This window comes from Panthera onca, chromosome B3, assembly GCF_046562875.1.
Source record: "Panthera onca isolate mPanOnc1 chromosome B3, mPanOnc1 haplotype 2, whole genome shotgun sequence".
Taxonomy (NCBI): domain Eukaryota; kingdom Metazoa; phylum Chordata; class Mammalia; order Carnivora; family Felidae; genus Panthera; species Panthera onca.
Genome location: NC_138344.1, coordinates 28,794,998 through 28,813,130, shown reverse-complemented (window position 1 = coordinate 28,813,130; position 18,133 = coordinate 28,794,998). Strand labels below are relative to the sequence as shown.

At 37.4% G+C, this 18,133-nt stretch overlaps 1 protein-coding gene and 1 pseudogene across 1 annotated transcript in view; one reads left to right on the top strand and one right to left on the bottom strand.

Annotated features, from left to right (window-relative positions):
- LOC132668850 (pro-neuregulin-4, membrane-bound isoform) overlaps positions 1–18,133 on the top strand; it is a 111,255-nt gene that overhangs the window by 27,838 nt on the left and 65,284 nt on the right. The window lies entirely within an intron of this gene.
- LOC132668456 (centrosomal protein of 83 kDa pseudogene) lies at positions 10,011–12,329 on the bottom strand (annotated as a pseudogene).

Below are 18,133 nucleotides of genomic sequence, written 5' to 3'. Positions count from 1 at the left end.
TGGATGCCTTTGATTTCCTTTTGTTGTCTGATTGCTGATGCTAGCACTTCCAACACTATGTTAAACAACAGTGGTGAGAGTGGACATCCCTGTCGTGTTCCTGATCTCAGGGAAAAAGCTCTCAGTTTTTCCTCATTGAGAATGATGTTAGCTGTGGGCTTTTCATAAATGGCTTTTATGATCTTTAAGTATGTTCCTTCTATCCCGACTTTCTTGAGGGTTTTTATTAAGAAAGGGTGCTGAATTTTGTCAAATGCCTTTTCTGCATCGATTGACAGGATCATATGGTTCTTATCTTTTCTTTTATTAATGTGATGTATCACATTGATTGATTTGCAAATATTGAACCAGCCCTGCAACCCAGGAATGAATCCTACTTGATCATGGTGAATAATTCTTTTTTTATGCTGTTGAATTTGATTTGCTAGTATCTTGTTGAGAATTTTTGCATCCATATTCATCAGGGATATTGGCCTGTAGTTCTCTTTTTCTACTGGGTCTCTGTCTGGTTTGGGAATCAAAGTAATGCTGGCTTCATACAATGAGTCTGGAAGTTTTCCTTCCATTCTATTTTTTGGAACAGCTTGAGAAGGATAGGTATTAACTCTGCTTTAAATGTCTGGTAGAATTCCCAGGGAACCCATCTGGTCCAGGACTCTCATTTGTTGGGAGATTTTTGATAACTGATTCAATTTCTTCACTACTTATGGGTCTCTTCAAATTTTCTATTTCCTCCTGTTTGAGTTTTGGTAGTGTGTGGGTGTCTAGGAATTTGTCCATTTCTTCCAGGTTGTCCAGTTTGTTGGCATACACTTTTTCATAGTATTCCCTAATAATTGCTTGTAATTTTGAGGGATTGGTTGTAATAATTCCATTTTTGTTCATGATTTTATCTATTTGGGTCCTGTCTTCTTTTTGAGAAGCCTGGCTAGAAGTTTATTGGTTTTGTTTCTTTTTTCAAAAAACCAACTCTTGGTTTCATTGAGCTGTTCTCCTAGTGTTTTGGATTCTATATTGTTTATTTCTGCTCTGATCTTTATTATTTCTCTTCTTCTGCTGGGTTCGGGGTTTCTTTGCTGTTCTGCTTCTAGTTCCTTAGGTGTGCTGTTAGGTTTTGTATTTGGGATTTTTCTTGTTTCTTGAGATAGGCCTGGATTGCAATGCATTTTCCTCTCAGGACTGCCTTTGCTGCATCCCAAAGGGTTTGGGTTGTTGTAATTTCATTTTCATTTGCTTCCATATATCTTTAAATTTCTTCTTTAATTACCCATTCATTCTTTAGTAGGGTGTTCTTTACCCTCCATACTTATGGAGGTTTTCTGTCTTGGAGAATGTTCCATGTGCACTCGAGAAGAAAGTATATTCTGTTGCTTTGGGATTCAGAGTTCTAAATATATCTGTCAAGTCCATCTGGTCCAATGTATCATTCAGGGCCATTGTTTCTTTACTGATTCTGTCTAGATGATCTATCCATTGTTGTAAGTGGAGTATTAAAGTCCCCTGCAGTTACCACATTCTATCAATAAGGTTGCTTATGTTTGTGATTGTTTTATATATTTGGGGGCTCCTGAATTCAGTGCATAGACATTTATAATTGTTAGCTCTTCCTGATGGATATACCCTGTATTTATTACATAATCCCTTCTTCATCTCTTGTTATGGCCTTTAATTTAACATCTAGTTTGTCTGATATAAGTATGGCTACTCCAGCTTTCTTTTGACTTACAGTAGCATGATAGATAGTTCTCCATCCCTTCACTTTCAATGTGAAGGTGTCCTCAGGTCTAAAATGAGTCTCCTGTAGACAGCAAATAGATGGGTCTTTTTTTTTTTTTATCCATTCTGATACCCTATGTCTTTTGATTGGAGCATTTAGTCCATTTACATTCAGTGTTATTATTGAAAGATATGGGTTTAGAATTATTGTGTTGTCTGTAGGTTTCATGCTTGTAGTGTTGTCTCTGGTTCTTTGTGGTCCTTACAACATTTCACTCACAGAGTCCCCCTTAGGATCTCTTGTAGGGCTGGTTTAGTGGTGATGAATTCCTTCAGTTTTTGTTTGTTTGGGAAAACCTTTATCTCTCATTCTATTCTGAATGACATGCTTGTTGGATAAAGGATTCTTGGCTGCATGGTTTTCCTGTTCATCACATTGAAGATTTCCTGCCATTCCTTTCTGGCCTGCCAAGTTTCAGTAGATAGGTGTGCTACTACCCTTATGTGCCCACTTTTGTATGTTAAGGCCTATGTATCCTTAGCTGCTTTCAGAATTCTCTCTTTATCCTTGTATTTTACCAGTTTCACTATGATATGTCATGCAGAAGATCAATTCAAGTTACGTCTGAAGGGAGTTCTCTGTGCCTGTTGGATTTCAATGCCTGTTTCCTTCTCCAGATCAGGGAAGTTCTCAGCTATGATTTGTTCAAGTACACTTTCAGCCCCTTTCTCTCTCTTCTTCTTCTGGAATTTCTATGATATGGATATTGTTCCATTTGATTGCATCACTTAGTTCTCTAATTCTCCCCTTGTACTCCTTGATTTTTTTTATCTCTTTTTCTCAGCTTCCTTTTTTTCCATAATTTTATCTTCTAATTCACCCATTCTCCCCTCTGCCTCTTCAATCCATACTGTGGCCACCTCCATTTTATTTTGCACCTCATTTATTGCATTTTTAAATTCATCATGACTTTTTTTTTTAGTCCTTTGATCTCTGTAGCAGTACATTCTTTGCTGTCCTCTATCCTTTTTCAAGCCCCAAAATTAATTTTATGACTATTATTCTAAATTCTTGTTCAGTTATATTGCTTAAATCAGTTTTGATGAATTCTGTAACTGTCACTTCTCCTGGAAATTCTTTTAGGAGAATTCTTCTGTTTCATAATTTTGGCTAGTTTTCTGTCCCTTATGTGTTTTAAAAGCTTGATGTGTGCTCTGCACCTGCAAGCACTGCTATATTAAAGAAGGGTCATACACTGTCCAGGGCCTGGACCTTCAGGAGGTGTTTTTTGGAGTGTTACTTGTTCTCTGTTGTTGTGACTTTGCTTGTTTTATTTCCCTACTAGTAGTGATTTTTGGACCCTCCACCAGGTGTGCTTTGATTTGTTCCTTGGAGTAGTCCTGTAAAGGAAAACAAACAGACAAACAGGATACAAAAACATGCAAACACATAAGCAAAACAAACAAACAAAAACAAAAGACAAAAAACTAAAAACAATCAAAAAACCAAAAACTCCAGCTACAAGTAAAGAACAGGGTGGAGGCGGTGCTGATGGAAGAGCACATACAAAGAGAAATGACTGGAGCTGGGGAGGGGACAGAGAAAAAATAAACATTGATTAGGCAGAGAAACTAAAAGGCTTAATCCAGAAAGAAAGAGAGGAAAATAAGGAAGGAGGTGGGGGAAAAGAATGAAGATAAAGTTACCCAGAGAAACTATATGGCTTGATTATTCCAGAGAGAGAAAAAGGAATGTAAAGAAGGAGGTGTGGAACATGTATCAAGAGAATAATTTAAATACATCTGTTTAGACAAACGAATAACCAGAGTAACCAGCCTAGAGAAGGGAAGAGATAAGGAGCAGAAATGGCAGGGAGAATATATCTATATATCCGGAATTGACCTAGAATTAATCCAGCCAATGTTGCAGCATTGGTCTGGAGAAGCTGTTCACAGGGTCTGTCCAGCTCCGGTGGATACACGGTTACCGGGTGCCAAGGGGCCTGGTTTAGTGTAGGCTGGTCCCGCCTCTACTGTGGGCCCTGCCTGTTGGCCCTCCACTGTGGGCCAATCACTGTAGCCTTGCCTTGGTGGTGGGTGAGCGGTGGGGAATGGCGATCCCCCAGTCTCTTCTCCACAGACCCAGACCCAGTGGACTGCGTTTGAGTCATCCTCACTGTGCCATGGGCGTAGACAGAGCAGTCCTTCTCACTCTGCTAACTCCCCTGACCCTGTGCTTGGCTAGGATTCAAAGACCCGCTCCATGTGGTCTGGCACTGGGGAAGCACCTTTCTGTGCAGCCTGATATGTAGTCCCGGCTGGCTTTGGCTGTGCTGCAGCACTTCAGGGAGAACCGCCTTTTCCTGCTGAGGAGTGGGCTGCTGACCTCACAGCCGAGCCCGGGGTGGTGGACGCAGGCAGGCTTTGTCCTTTCCCATAGCACTCCAGGGAGGGGGCTGCTTTCTCCTACTGCAGACTGCACCCTTGACCTAGCCACCGAGCCTGGGGGCCTGGAGTGGCATACACAGACAGGCTTTGTCCTATCATACAGCCCTCCAAGGAGAGGACCACTTTCTCCTCCTGCAGACTGCGCCCCTGATCTACCACCGGACCCAGGGCTGGCTCCCCTCCTCCCCAGGTATGTGAACAGGGAGCCGGCCCCAGTCTGAAGAAAGCCCCACAGTTAGAGATGGGATCCCTCTCAGTCCCAGTCCTAGGTTTTTCTCTTGTCCAGATACAGTCCTACACGTCCCCAGCCACTCTTTCTCTTCCCTTTGTCTTTCTGCAGAAAAGGATCCCTCCCCTTCATGCCTACGCAGCCCATTTTATCTCCCCCAGTTTGTAATCACCCACCTATGGTCTCTCAAGTTGTCTCATTTTCTTTCTGGTAGATTCAGTTTCTTTTCCTCCCAGATTTTTGGGGTTCAAAGTCCTTTGGCTTTAGCACTTCTTTGAGAGACTCAGGAAGTATGGATCCCCTTACTTCTCTGCCATGTGGGCCCCTCCCTCTCTATAATTGAGTTTTTAAATCCAAGCTGGCAACCTGCCTTTTAATTAGTGTTTAGACTATTTACATTTAATGTAAACAGTGATACAATTAGGTTTAAAGTCTGTTGTCTTGTTGTTGTTTTTTTAACTAGTCCTCTCTGTTCTTTGTTCCCCTTTTCTTTTTTCCTGCCTTCTTTTAGATGGAGTGTTTTTATGATTTCGTTTAATTGCCTTTGTATTAGCTACAATCGCTTCACTTTGTGTTTTGTTTGTTTGTTTGTTTTTGGTGGTTGCCTGTAGGTTTTAGAATATATCTTATCATAGGGGTGCCTGGGTGGTTCAGTTGGTTAAGTGTCTGACTCTTGATTTCAGCTCAGGTCATGGTCTCATGGTTGTGGGATCAAGCCATGCATCAGATTCCACAGGCTGACAGCATGGAGCCTGCTTGGGATTCTCTTTTTCCCCTCTTTCTCTGCCCCTCCCCCACTTGCTCTCTCTCAAAATAAATATATAAATTAAAAAAAAATAATATACCTTATAGTCTACTTTCAGTTAATACTATACCACTTCAATTATAAGAAACTTTCTTTTTTAAAATATTTATTTGTTTATTTACTTATATTTATGTATTTATTTAGTTATAATCCAGGAGCCCTCCCATCCCACCCTACTCAGCATCCCCTCCCACACCTTCTATAATAACCTTTCAAAAGTATACCTATATTTCCCCTCTTTTGGTCGTTCTACTATCATTGATGTGTACTTTAGGTCACCATATGTTATAAACCAACACAATACATTGTTATAATATCTTGCATAAACAGAAATTAGCTCTTAAGGAGATTTATAACATGAAAAATATTTATTCTATAGATCTCCTTAACATGCTCATACTTCTTTCTACCTTTATGGACATATGTGATATTTTTATAATAGCTGTTTTAATATCCTTGTTCACTAATTCTATTCTGTTTCTATTGATTAATTTTTCTCCTTATTATGGGTCATATTTTCCTGCCTTTTTTGCAGGCCTGGTAATTTTTTATTGGTTACCAATCTTTGTAAATTTTATACTGTTGGGTGCGAAGTTGTTTTGTATTTAAGTAATTTTGAGCTTTCTTTCTAGGACTTTGTTGATTTACTTGAAAATCTTGTGATTCTTTAGCTTTTCTTTTAAACTTTGTTAGGTGAGACTAGAAAAATATTTAATTTAGACATAACTTATAATAACCCACTACTGAATACCCAGTATCATTCTGAATACCCAGTATCATTCTGAATACTTTACACGATATCCATGTTTTACCAGCTTTCTAATCTGGCTATCAGGGGCATGAACTGTTCTACCCCTGTATGAAGATCATGAATTTTTCTTTACCTGCTTTTTTCCGGTGTTTTTTCTCCTCCAATATTGATTGATTTCCTAACATGTATGTGCTATCTGTATTCAGTTGAAGGCTTAAGTGGAATCCTGTGCAGATATGAGGACTTTTCTCTCTCTGGGCAGTACTCTGTCTGGTATTCTGCCATGTAAATTCTAACTGCATTGGCCTCTTCAGATTCTCTTCTTAAATCAGGAAAACCTCTGTTTCTACCTGGATATCCTTCCCTGTGCTGTGCCCTGGAAACACTCTAGCCAGTAAACTATGGTGATCATAGAGTTTATTACCTCATTTATTACTCTCTCTCAAGGATCATGGTTCTCTGGTACCTATTGTCCAAGATCGTTTCATATTTTTGTCTTTATTTTTCAGTTAAGATAGGAGGGTAAATTTAGTATCTATTCTTCCATCATGGCTGGAAATAAATATTGTTTTTTAAATGTTTAACCAACCTTGTACTCCTGAGATAAACCTTATTTATTTATTCTTTTTGTGTATTGCTGAACTTGATTTTCAAGTATTTTGTTTGCGAGTTTCACACATTCACTCAAGAGTATATTGGTAATTTCCTTTTCTTCTAATACCCTTACTAGATTTTGGTATCAAGATTATGCCAGTCTTATAAAATGAATTTGACAGTGTACCCTTTTTTCTCTCTATTCTCTTGACAGAATTTGTGTGAAATTGGTATTGTTTGTTAAATGCTTACAAAAATTATGGTGAGACCATCTGAAAATGGCATTTTCTTTGTGAGACAGTTATATGTTTAAAAAAATTTTTTTTAAATTTAAATCCAAGTTAGTTACCATATAGTGTAATAATGGTTTCAGGAGTAGAATTTAGTGATTCATCACTTACATATAACACCTAGTGCTCATCACAAGTACCCTCCCTAGTACCCATCACTCATTTAGACCATCCCCCCACCCAACACCGCTCCAGCAGCCTTCAGTTTGTTCTTTGTATTTAATAGTCTCTTATGGTTTGCCTCCCATCTGAGACAGTTTAAAATGGTATATTTAGTATCTTTAACAGAAATAGGAAAATTTAGTTTTTTTATTTATTTGAGTGCTAGTATTGGTAAGTTGTGTTTAAGGAATTTTTCAATTTTATAAGATGTCAGAATGTATTGGCAGAATGTTTATATTATTCCTTTAATATCTTTTTAATTTATATAAAAGTCTGTAGTGGTGGTCACCTTTTAATTCCTAATTATGTTTTCTTTTTTATGTTTTCTTTATATCTTCTTTATGTTTTCTTTATGTCTTCTTTATGTTTTCTTTCTTTTTTCTTGATTAATCACTCTAGAAGTGATCAATCTTTTCAAACTCAACTAGATCTTGTTGATTTTTCTCAATTACATATCTGTTTTCTGTTTCATTAAATCTTTTTTATTGAAAACTTTCTAATTAGAAATTTACTTTAATCCCCATACCAAATTACCATAACTTTTCAAATCATTTCATTTCTTACACTGTGCTTCATTACCAATTGTTTTTAACCAGAAGAAATACAGTAGTGTAGTCAATTTTTTTCCTTTAACACTATCTCATAAATGTTTATATCATATTCTTCATGGTGATTATTTTAATGTCTACATTTATATCTTATTAAGTTGCTTACAGATGTTTTTGGCACATAATGAGCAATCAACATATATTTGTGGAATGAATGAACAGTTTTGTACATAAAGAATTTTCTTTTAAAAAAAATTTTTTTTTGAGAGAGAGAGTGCACATGAGTGGGGTTAGGGGCAGAGAGAGAGGGAAAGAGAGAGAATCCTAAGCAGGGTCCATGCTCAGTGCAGAGCCCATTGCAGGGCTTGATCCCATGACCCTGGGATCATGACCTGAGCCGAAATCAAGAGTTGGATGTTCAACCCATTGAGCCACCCCAGGTACCCTTTTTTTTTCTTCAATTTTTTATTTAAATTCTAGTAGTTAACATATAGTATAATTTTGATTTCAGGAGTAGAATTTAGTGATTCATCACTTACATATAACACCCAGTGCTTATCATAACAAGTGCCCTCCTTATCACCCATTTAGCCTGTCCCCCACCCACCTCCCTCCATCTCAACCCTCAGTTTGTTCTCTATCGTTAAGAGTCTCTAAAGTTGAGCATTATATTTTCCATGAAGCTTTTCTAGGTAGACTTAACCATTCTCCATTTAACACCCTTTGTCAGAGGCTGTTAGTGTTCCATAAATATCTGTGTGATCCTCTACTTTTCCCAGCCTAACTTTCAGTTAGGTTGTGCTCTGTGATTGGGTTCTGGGACAATGTGATTATGAGCAAAAGGGTTGTAAACCATCCAGAAAAACTCTAGCCTGTTTTATTTCCTGCCTCAGTGATGTGGGAGGCCATGTTTTCTGGGTAGCAGATTCAGGAGATGGAGAAGGGCTGCCTGACCATTATTGGGCATTAGACTATACTATAAGCCAGAAATAAACTTTTGTTGTATTAAACCCCCAATATTTGAGGGTTTGCCTTAAATGACAGCTAATATTAATTTGGTTGACTATTATAAGTCTACATTATACTCAGACACATTTCTGTCTTATAGCTCTTTATTTCATTTAGTGATTTATGTATCTGCTACTCTTTAACAGAATATAAGCTTCTTGGGACAGACCCATCCTCTTATGTCTTTGAATTGCCTGCATCCGGTATAGGTTCTGGAATAAAATACTGAAATAAAAATATTTGTTGAGCAAATTTTTGAGGAGAAAAACCAGGATGAAAAAGAATGTACAATTTTATCACTAAAAAATAGGGATATTTAACACCAAGCAAACAAAGCTATGGTAAGATATAATAAGATATTCTATGAAGAAAAGATCTTTGCAATATATTAGTGATTTGAAAATATTAAGTTTAATTACTAGAAAAAATTAAAATTTTCTCATGTTAGGGAAAATTAAGAGCTGATAAATAAAAGTTACTTGTGGGACGCTTGCATGGCTCAGTCGTTTGAGAGTTGGACTCTTGATTTAGGCTAAGGTCATGGTATCCAGCCCTGTGACAGGCTCTGTGCTAAGTGTACAGCCTGCTTGATTTTCTCTCCCTCTGCTCCTCTCCCCTGCTCACATACTCTCTCTCTCTCTCATAAAAAAAAGTTATTTGTAATTTTCTACTGAGATGTTATTGAATCATTTTTTGCCCTTTTTAAGATAGAAAAATATTTATTAATCTCTTTATTTGAAGAGATTTTAGTTTACTGCTTTTAGAACAGTAGCATTTTTTAATGAGTATGTACCTTTCAGTTTTGTTTTCTAATGCTGACTTCTAAACTGTTACATTTTCTCAAGAACTAGAGGTTTACAACTTGTATATATTGAACCACAAAATATTTACTGACCCTGTTAATGCCAAGAGTCTGAAAGAGGAAGAGGGAAATCAACATGAAAGAAAGAAAGAGAGAGAGAGAGAGAAAGAAAATAAGTAAGTAAGTGGAGGGGCAGAGAGAGGGAGAGCGGAGAGGGAGAGGGAGAGGGAGAGGGAAAATCCCAAGCAGACTCCATGCTGTCAGTGCAGAGCCTGTTGTGGGGCTTGAACCCATGAACCATGAGATCATGACCTGAGCTGAGATCAAAAGTCAGATGCTTAACCTACTGAGCAACCCAGGTGTCCCTCAACAAAGTAAAATTAATAAAATAATTTAAAAACTCAATTCCCTAATTCCTTTCATTTTTTTTTTTCTTAAAGTATTCGCAAACTATTGTCAGTAAATATTCTGAATATCTCTGGAGCTGTTTTAATGCTTCAGTTTTCATTAGCATAATCCTAAAACCTGATATTGATGCAATATAACCTGTAGCTGGTACCTCTTCTTGAGGCACATTCACATGTTTTGGGAAACAATAATAAAGGATCTAAATGCCACATACATTAAAACTTCAAGCTTTACTGAGTCACACTGATTTCATCCCTTTGATCTGCCTTTTCTCCAAGAAAAATTTTCAGGAGATCCAAATTCCAGTAGTTTTCTTTGTGTTGTTTTTAGTTCTTCCAGGCTTTCATGAAGTAGAGAGGGTTCCCTTTGATCTTTTCCTCCTGCATATGAGGAGGAAAGGATAGGTCCATGGAACCTGGAACCATGGTTGATGACTGGAAGCTAACAGGCTTGATGGATCCTGTTGGAGATAATGTTAGGAACCAGAATCAAACTTCAGTTTTCATTACGTCTTCTCTGTAAATCCTTTAGTCTTTTTTGAAGCTTTGCATATTCTTCAGATGGAACATTTGTCTATTTAACACTTGCTTTTCTGTTTCTAGTTCTTCTCTCTTTGTCTCTAAGAGTTCTGTGTTCTCCTTTGTTTCCATGAAGAGATTTTCTCTCTTTCTGGGCAATTGCAGCTTGCTGCAGTTTTTCTCTAGCTTGATTATACTTCTCTGTCAGTGATATATTCCTGAAGCATATGCTTTACTTCCAACCCTTATATCTGTTTCTCTTCCACTGTCTGATTTTCAACTTCTAGTTGTGGTTTTCAGCTTGGCTTCTTAAATTTCAGCATTCCTGGTTTAACCTCTCCACCATTTCCTTCATTATTTGTTTGAATTCAGCAACTTATTCTCTGAGTATGCAAGCAAGGTCACCTGGATCTGCTGGATTTACTGTTTCAGGTCAGAATTTTCATTTTTTTTCTTCTTCTGCATTTTCAGTATTCACAATTTGTTGCTGAAGTTTTAACCTGATGCTCTGTAGTTCCCTTCCAGCTGGCTCTTCTGCTATCTGTGAAGCTTGCAATTTCTCTTCACACTGATCCTTTTCAGATTGCCTTCAGACATCATGTTCCACTTTCATTTTCTCTAAATCCACTAATTTGTTCTCTAGTTCTTGCTTTTCATCTTGTCATACCGGAAGTTTTTGATAACCTTTTTCCTTCTCAGCTTGTGCTTTATGTATTCATTTTGATCCTTTTCTATTAGGAGCTCTTTGTGGTGTTCAACAACTGAATTGAGAATTTCATTGTCTGACCATTTAGTTTAGTTTAAATGTTATTCCTTTCTCTTTCTAGTTCACTCTTAGCTCTTGATGCCTCCAGTTTGAAGTCTCTTATTTCAAATTTGTTTGAATATTTAAGTTCTTTTACTTTACTGGTCATTGTATTTATTTCCTGTTCAAGTCTATGCACTTTACTGATTAAAACAGTGTTTTGTTTATTGCTTGACTGTAACTCTCTCTCCAAGCATTCAGCCTGTAGTTTAGCTGACTGTTTTTCAGCCTCAGGGGATATGACTGTATCTTGCATCTCAGTCAACTGCCGCACCTGAATTCTTTGGACATTTTTTACCTGAGCACCAGAATTCTCTTTTTTACCCCTTAATTCTGCTACTTCAGCTTCTACACCTTGTGATTGCTAACACAAGTAGACTTTCCTCAAACAAGTTGCTCCCCATTCATTGGCTGTCTCTTGTGAGATCAACACTAAGCAGTTGGTTATAATAGTTCTTCTTTATCTTTCTCCAGCCTTGCAGTCTTTGATTTATATTTTATTTTTTTCTTCTTCTTTTTAAAATTATTTATTTTGAGAGGAAGAGATTGAGAATGTGAGAGGGGCAGGGGCAGTGAGAGAGGGAGAAAGAATCCCAGGCAAGCTCTACATTGCCAGCACAGAGCCCAATGAGGGGCTTGAACCCACAAACCGTAAGATCATGACCTGAGCCAAAATCAAGAGTCAGATGCTCAACTGACTGAGCCACCCAGGCACCCCCATATTTTATTTTTTCTTCTAAAATATGTGAAAATTCTTTCTGGTGTTCAAATGCTGATTTGAAAAATGTATGTTCATAGTAAAGCTTATTGTATTCACTTCTATACTTTCCACTTCTTCACCCAGATTCCTAAAATGCTCTCTCATTGAGGTTTCTAATTCTAATTTTTGGGCTTGTAACAACTCCAACTTCTGTGAAGTTAACACTTGCATTGTCATTCTTCCAAGTCTTTAGTTTTCTCTACTAATTTCCCTCTTAGCTCTTTAAGCAGCAGCTGAAATTTTTCTTGGTGAGTTTGCTTTTCATTTAACAGGCACTTGAATTCATTTTGTGACTTTATGTATTCATCTTGCAACCCTGTGTGTTCAACTTTCAGAGTCAGATAGTTTTATGATGTTTACATTGTAATCTTTCATTAATTAACATTTTTTGGAACTCAGACTGAGAACTTGTCAACCTACTTTCTCCGCTAGGAGGAAAAAACTGTGGGAAAAGTGTCCATATTGGTAAGCAAGCTGATAACCATGTAAAAATAAGTTCTAGCTTCCTTATTGTCTTATTTTTTTTCTAAGAGTTTTTTCTACTTACTTGCTAAGAAAGAATCTCAGGATGCCAAATTATACCGACTCACATACACAGTCCTTGCAATGTGAGTGCATAAAACAATGACTGGTGTTCTGGCCAAACTTGCCACTGGGGGACACCTCTACATCTCCAACCATTGGCACCCACTCAACTCTCCTTCCAGAGACACTGGGGCTAAGGGATATGGTCCCACAGGCAAGGTGCTAGCCTGGCCCATAACACCTGTCAAGGTCCTGGCAGACACCTGTGGCAGAGGCTGAAGAAGAGGAGTAGGAAAAGGAGGGTCGAGCACATCCTTGGGCTTCTGACTTGGGGGGAAATGTGAGGTATTCTGGAAGGCGAGGGCAGTAGCAGCTGAGAAAAGCCTCATTCCACCTTTTTGTGGATATGGGGCTGAGACGTCCTGCTCAGATATCCCTCAAGCCCAGTGGAGCATCTGCCCATTTTTAGTTTGCATATTTGCCTTCTCTCACTAAGTGTGTAACAAATCAGCATTTCCAAAAATCTCTAAGTTTTCTTAGTCTAATTGAGTATTAGGATGGGAAAGGATTCAAATGGGGGGAGGGCATGAAAAAAGCCTTTAAAATAATTGTCTTACGCCTGCCTCATCCTTTTTATAAAGTATCTCAACCAAAATGTGTTAAATGGAAATTCCAAATATAGAGCTAATCCTGGCCATCAAGAAGATATGTGTAATACTGATATTTATAGATCTTTATGATGCGGTTCCCATTACATATTTCACTGGGAATATTTGAGGTTTACTTTAGGACCTGTTTATTTTCACATCCTGATACAACCATTTTGTCTGATTTCTACCAAGACAGTACAAGCAGATATAGTAATAATAATGAGTATAATATCGAGATCTGGTACTGTCATTATGTACATGAATGATCTTAGCAATTCACTAGTCACTGTAAGAATAAATGATTATAAATAGAATGTTGGCAGTTTTTTCTAGTTTAGTGAATGGATCTCTTCTCTGCTGTATCTAAGGGAGATTTTATGTCAGGGACTCTCTCTGATTGCCTGACCTTTCACTAAAGTCCTCTTTTGCCAGCAGTGTCTCTTTATTCTACTGTATCTTATGTAGTTAAGCACATATGATCTATTAAAAAACAAAGCTAAGTTTTTTAATACCATTAAGGTTTGAATTTCAAACTCCTGTAGCAAAAAATTAAGATTTAAATACTCAATGAAGTTAGTATATCTAGGAAGTAAATAGCTTCCAGAGTACTGTGTGATCATTGTATCACATCTGGAAGTCTCCCCTGAGCTTTAATCTAATTAAGCACATTGTGAAGGGATCTCGTTTCTCATAAGCAGATACATATTGACTAGGTTTACAAAGACTAACGTCTAAAGCATTCCAATGTATTAATTTATAATATGTATAAGTGACACAGACTAGAGTTACAGTAGGCCAGGCATTCTTTTTCTCTGTAGACTAACATACATGGAGGCCAAGTTTATAATTAGAACATTTAATAGCATAGAATAGAAAAAATTACATAATTTGAGTTTATATTTACAACTTGTCTGATGCATTCACCTCCACAATAGTAACAATCTTGCCTACGACTGTAATAGTAGTACTTAAAGTCTTCTGACCACAACTTTCTCTATATTTGACAGTGTTTAGGTGGGTACTACTAATGTTCCCCTTTGTGCCTTTCCTTTCTCTCCTTGACCAACAGCTCCTCAGATTGACAAGCTCTTTCTTTAGATATGTTAACACATATCCAGTCAGTCTCCGTTGTTTAAAGGAACTTTGCTTCATTCAAGTCTGATTCATTGACTTTATAATTCAACTTGCATCCTTCATTTCTAAGTATTACAGAGCATCTCACAGTTGCCCACTTGTATTTGATAACAATCTAACTACAGTTGAAGTGTATTACAAGTATTACATATTCTTGAATTGCTTATTTTTCTTTAAGTGTCCTTCCAGTCCCTGAATTTCAAGAATATGATTCTTGTGTCTAGCACACCATTCAGTCTTAGAAAAAATATTTTGATTTTACATCCCTAAGGTCCTTTCATGCTTGATTATCATCAGTATAGATTCTGATTAAAACCATTTGCTTTATGTAAAACTGGAATAGCTCATATTCCAGACTTACCTACTCCTCTCTAGAGATAAAAATTATAAACTCTGCACCAATAGAAATAACACTGTACAGAGGCACTGGAGAGTAACTAAAAAGTAGCAGAAACAGAAAAGAGTTCACAGTTAGAAGAGGGAAATATCATTGGGTGAGTTTCCCAATTTTTGGCTATCTGCCTAAGATAAAGCCCTAATAAGTGCCACAGAAAGTGGATAAAACTGAATAGAAACTCCAGGCAATCACCACAGCTGGAAATTGATGAGGGACATCCTGAAGAGATCCACAGGGCAAGAGCCCAACTTCTGTATGTAAACTGCCCAAATCTTTAGTTGGTCCTGAACTTGTATGCATAGGGAAAATTCCAGACAGCCTTGCCAAGGCTAAGAAAAATGAATAGAGATTTCAGCTGTTGCCACAATAGGGGAGACAAAGTTTAGAGTTTCAGTTAAGCCAGGTTATTCTACTGATAAAACAACAACAACAACAACAACAACAAACATTAGTGCTGTAGCAAGGGACATGTAGCGAGAATCTAGAGTCTCTATAAGAAAGAGCTCAAAAGTTAGGGAGACTGACATGGCTGGAATTTGTGGGCTAGAGTACCAGAGAAGAGGAAGCTGTGTAGACAAAGCATTCCAGAAATCTGCATAGGGATTCCTTTTGAGTATCTTGCTGAATACTGTGTTACACATGTGTAATATGTAGTATAGTGTGAAAATCTACAATGCTGGGGAAGGATCTACTGAGAGCTATAAGCTGAACAATTCCCAGAGCTAAGGCAGGATTTGGAATGCTTAAGTGCCAACCAGCCAGAGTGGAATGTCCAACTCAGGGCATTCAGTTGAGCCACTCTTTAGTAGTAGGGCTAAAGTAGGTCTAATGACTAGGCTTACCCCCCAAAAAGCTTCAAAAAAACTTAAAAGGATAAATTTTATTCACAAGTAACTTAACTGCATCCCAAGCAAATCCAACACTCTTGAAAGGAAGACAACAAAATCCAGTACTCAACAACATAATATTTATAATGTTCAGAAAGTAATAGAATATACTAGGATATATAAAGAAGCAGGAAAATATGACTAAAAAATCAGTCAAAAGAAACAGACCCAGAAATGTCAGAGATAATGGAATTAGCAAGCATGAGTTTTAAAGCAATTATTATAAATATGTTAAAAACTTAAAGGAAAACTTGCACTGAAGAAGAAAATAGATTTCTAGAAGTTAAAAAGTATAACATCAAAATTAAAAGTCCACTGGATTGACTTAACAATTAAATACTGCCAAATCAAGATTAGTATGTTAAAGGCAGTGATAGAAAGTTTACAAAGTAAAGTACAGAGAGAAAAAAGACTAAAGAACAGAGCTTTGGTGACCTGGGGGACAATATCAAGAAGTCCAACATACATGTGATAAGGAATCACAGAAAGGAAAGGGAGCAGAAAAAATATTTTAAGAAGTAATGGCCAAAAAAAAATCAGTAGATTCAGAATATTTCACATTCTAAGAGTTTTACAGATAAGCAAAGTTGAGAGCATTCATTATTATTAGGTGTCATTATAAGATGTTAAAGGAAGTTCATCAGCAAAAGTAAACTGAAACCAGAGGGAAACTCGGATCTACATCCCTACAAAGGAATGAAGAGAGCAGAAATATGGCATTCTTCCTGTAAGTTCAAAGGATCCACATTGCTTTGAATTAAAGCAGAAATAGCACTCTTTTAACTGAAGAAGTTGGTGCAGGATTTTATGTTTGGCACCTTCTGGAGTAAATTCACATCTTTGGTCACTAACCCAGAGTTTTTGTGTCCCTTTGCGTAGACTGATTCCCACTCTCTCTTTCCAGTTAGCTTCTCCTGATATAAAGAAGGACATAGACTTGTTGATTCATATCAGAGCTACTATTATTGGTTAGTTCCTTGGCATTATCCATTTTATACCACTTACAGAGTTAATGTCCAGTGTGCCATACAGAGCATAAACAGTTCTGTATTCATCTGGGACCTGTGTTTGTCAAGAAACTCAGGAAATTTCATATGCTTAAACAGCTTTGTCACCTATGAAATCTGTGAAATATTTCAACATAAAAGTGAGAACATTAGAAGGAATTGTATAAGAGTCAACTTCTTTGAGGCTGGCCCCCTCTTCAACACATATTTTAACTGTAAAACTTCTCCTACCTAGCTGCTCAGTCTTCACGCATGTTACAAAGCTTGGCTTACATTCTGAACTGCCATGATATCCAGGGTGATGGTAAAGTCACTATCAAACTCCTTGGTGATGGAGACACTGAGAACTTTAGAACATCTGTCTGTTATTGTCACCAAATATAATTCTTGTATGGCATCCACAACGTGCATCTGAAATTCATGTGTATTTTCCTTTTGACTGTTGAAGCATCTAAGTAGTGTTGAATGTCACAAATGTCATAATGTGATCTGAAGACTCCTTGCTAGTAACAAGTTTTAGAGTGTTCTTTGGATAGCATGTAATTGGCAAGAGGTGGTATGTATGTCATATTCTGAAGTGTTGTGTTCACTTCATATTCTGAAGTGTTGTATTCACACAGCAGTGGTTATCCATGTACTGGAACAGCCATTTCCAGTGGGTTCCATTGGATTCTGTCCATTGCATTCTCTCCCACAAACCATCCACCTAAGCTTCCATCCAATTTCAAGCCCATATTTCTGGGTAATTTATAGTTTTATCCAGAAGATCCAGATTTGGCCCCTTATCCAGCAGTCTATAAACTAAAAGTTATTAGCCATCCCTATCCCCCCACCCAAATATACAACAGTGGCCTGAGAATAGTATAATTCTAATGAAGTTAGGAAATATAGGGAAATAGAAAAAATAGGAAACATGTAATAGTTTCTGGTGCTTAGTAGTTATCATATTCTCCTAACAAAACTTGTGAAACCCCTCCTGCTCTGAAGTGAAGTAAATCCCTTGGTTAGCCATTCTGGAAGCTCCTCTGGGAGGAGCTGTCAAGTCATTTGACCTCTGTAGCCCTGGCTCTGCCTTGTTGGATTTGTCTTCCTTAAGAATTTTCTTCCAAGGCCACTGCTGAGGTAGTCATTGCACAGTATGTCCTTGTAGGAGAGAGGAAAAAACATCTTTTTCCTCTACCTGTCTTAGATTCATTGCTTGGAGCCCTGCAAGTTAGACTGACAAAGACAGATTAACAAGAGAAAAACAAATAGAAGTTTATTAATGCTTACATTTATGTACACATGAGAGTACTCAGTGATGCATAATTAAAAGGTATGGTTAGAACTAGGGGGCTTATATAGCATCTGAACAAAGAACAATAAATTTGTAGATAAGTGGCAAGTTACAAAGGAAAAGGGATTTTAACCTTTAAAGGGTGGCACTCCATGAGAAGGTAAATATATGGCAAAAATTAATGCAAGGTAAAGGCTAGTTAATAAGTTTTGTTCTATAGATTTCTCTGGTGTCACCTCCAGGTTGATAAGAGTCTAGAATTGCCTCTGGTGATTAACAATTCTCCTGCTCTTCCTGGTAGAGAAGGAGAAGGCAGAGAATCTGTTTCTTCTTAGTTCCCTTTAGCTCAAAATAATCCTTTGTCAAAGTGGTATATTTTGAGGTGGACTGTTCTGCTACCCTTCACCATTCTT